Here is a 2,730-nt window from a genome sequence, read left to right on the forward strand (position 1 = left end):
ACACCGTGATAAACATCCTTATAAATGTCGAAACCAAGGGAGAGTGGCTTCTCGATCTTCAGCAGAACTTCAACTTGACGGATGGCCTTGTAAAAGCCGTCCTCATGTTCCGCCACCAAACTATCGTTTAGAGAGATTACCTTGTCCTCAGTCGTCTTGAGGTCTGCACGCACTTTCTTCAGCTCGGTGTGCAGCTCTATCGTCCGGCCCTGAAGCTTTTCTTCCACCTCCCTTAACCTCGCAACGTCTTCCTCCAACTGCCTCTGATTCTCTTCAGCAACGGCTTTCGCCTTTCGTTCGTCCTCAAGCAGTTGGGTCGTCTCCTGAAGTTTCTCGGCCGACCGTTTCTTCTCGTCCTCCAAAGCTTTTCTGGCGCCCGCCAGCTCCTCCTCCAAGGCCTTAACCTTTTTCTCCTCCTCAATCAACAACTTCTTCACCTCGCCAGATCCCCGAACATCCCCATGTTCGCGTATATAGTCAATCATGGCAGCCGTCCGGTTAGCCATCTCGAACACAGAGTCTAGCATGACTCTGCCCGGTAAAGACTCCAGTAGAGCAACATAGGCCGGCCCCCGATTAAATTCGATAAAACGGCTCACATTGTAATCCGGGCTGAATACGCCGCCTGGCAGCGGATCAACCGGCTCCTTTCCCTCCCGGCGATGTCTCTTAGAAGATTTTCCCCCTTTCCGCGACTTTCTCTTCCGATGCCCCGACGTAGTCACGGGCGCGGACTCAGAGGGAATTTCAACAACCGGGGCAGCAGTCGCCGAGCCGGTTAAATTGACGAGGGGTGTGTTGTGGGATGGGGGAGGAACGAAAGTCCCTTCCCCCTGTTGGACGACCACATTGGTGCTTCCACTGGCCCCTACAGTTGGCCCGCGGACGGCCACGGTTACCCGAGCGGGAGGAGGCTTCATAGGAGGCGGAACATCTTGGCTGGGCCCAGAACTGGCCGCACGGGCCGTTGCTTTCTTTTTCAAGGAGAGGAAGTTGGATTGGCGGGGTCCGAGTGTCGCCATGCAATCTGAAGAAAAACGAAAAATTCAGCTAAGTTATAATCTTCATGAAAGAGAAAAACGGAATAAATCACATACCGAGCGCTCTTTGAGCGCAATCCTCGTAAGGGATACAGTCGACCAGGCAGCGGGCGGGGACGCGACGAGAGAGGGTGTCGATCACGTCCACCACGCAAAAATCTTCCATTTCTAACTCCCGCTTGGAAATGGCCTCCATCTTTCTCGGATTGTCCGTCCAGTACAGGGGAAACAAAGGATGGTCGTCCTCGTCGAAAAAATCAGGACGGCCAATATCCTCAATAATCACTTTAAAAAATTGATCCTTAAAATTTTTGAAGGATTCAGCGTACGGCTTGAACAGGGTACGCTTCCCCACGGAAGACAACGATACCAGACCTCCTTTTGGGGGAGGACGAACATTGAAATAGTGAAGAAAGGACCGAACGGTGGGGGAGACACCAGCTACCATGCACTCCACTCCAAAGGCTTGGATGGCCGCCCACGAGTTGGGATGCAGTTGCGTAGGTGTGACATTCAACTCTCGCAACACCCCGGCTTGAAAATCAGTAAAGGGAACCCGTACGTGAAGCTGGGTGAACAAGTTCGCATACATAAAGAAAAAATCATTTGTGCTGGTCCCTTTCCCATGGCATACACGTTCGTTCTCGAGGCTAACAGCCACCCTCATCAAGCGCGTGTCTGCCGTGTCCCTCACCAAATATGACCGGGCGACCCAATCCTGAAGAGCCGCACGCGAAATACCGAACGACTGGGTGTTGGTATCGAACCCGGCCCAATCATACCCATCAACACGCGGAAGGCCTCCCACAGGAACCAGTGGAACCGGATCCACGGTCAGGCCCCCTTGCAGTAAAAAGAGGGGGGATCCATGGAATATCCGCCCACTGGTGACCGGAGTGGCGGACCCTTGAGCTACGGTCACCGCCTCTGCCAGAGCGGATGGGACGGCCGAATCATCTTCCACTGTCCGACCTTCCGACGATGAACCGCTGGTAGAGCTGGACGAACCAGTCGATACCGAACCACTACTGCCGCTACCCTCGCCCGCGCCCCCGCCACGGCCCGACGATTCCAGAGAAGACTCAACGCACACAACCACCATTTTATTACCTGGACAGACGAAAATAATAGAGCTCGGAAGGAAGAAGGAAGGATGTAGCCGTAGCAGTCACCCCACCCCTATTTATAGAAAATTTGTTCGAAAACCGCTTTTGATCTCCACCGTTCATCTTAACCACGTTCAACGCTCCAGATTCAAACGACGCCTCGTCTCCCAACCACGACTTCGCCACGTGTGTTTTCCCGCCTAAAACCCACCTCTGCCTGTCTACAGCCTCGCCGCTCATCCGACTGACACACCTCCTTTAGAAACCCTTCGGCCTCTTACGATGCCTCGGGCTTGGGGGGCTTGTGTACCCTACGTGGCCGTCCGGCCCTGAAGTCCAGCCGGCCACGCGAGAATCAGACCTTGAATTCCATCTTACATATAACGTACGACCGGTCAACGCCTCGCCCTGTCTTCGCGATAGCTGACGGGCGGCGTCAAAACCTCGCCCTGTCTTCGCGAAACGTGTACAACCTAGACGACGAACCGTATTCTGCTGTCGTGCCCGCATAATTGTCAACAATCAAGACCGAGCACTAACCGGTCCGAATGGAGGATTTTTGGTTCTAGTTACACCATTGAGAC

This window comes from Vigna radiata, chromosome 5 (assembly GCF_000741045.1).
Source record: "Vigna radiata var. radiata cultivar VC1973A chromosome 5, Vradiata_ver6, whole genome shotgun sequence".
Taxonomy (NCBI): domain Eukaryota; kingdom Viridiplantae; phylum Streptophyta; class Magnoliopsida; order Fabales; family Fabaceae; genus Vigna; species Vigna radiata.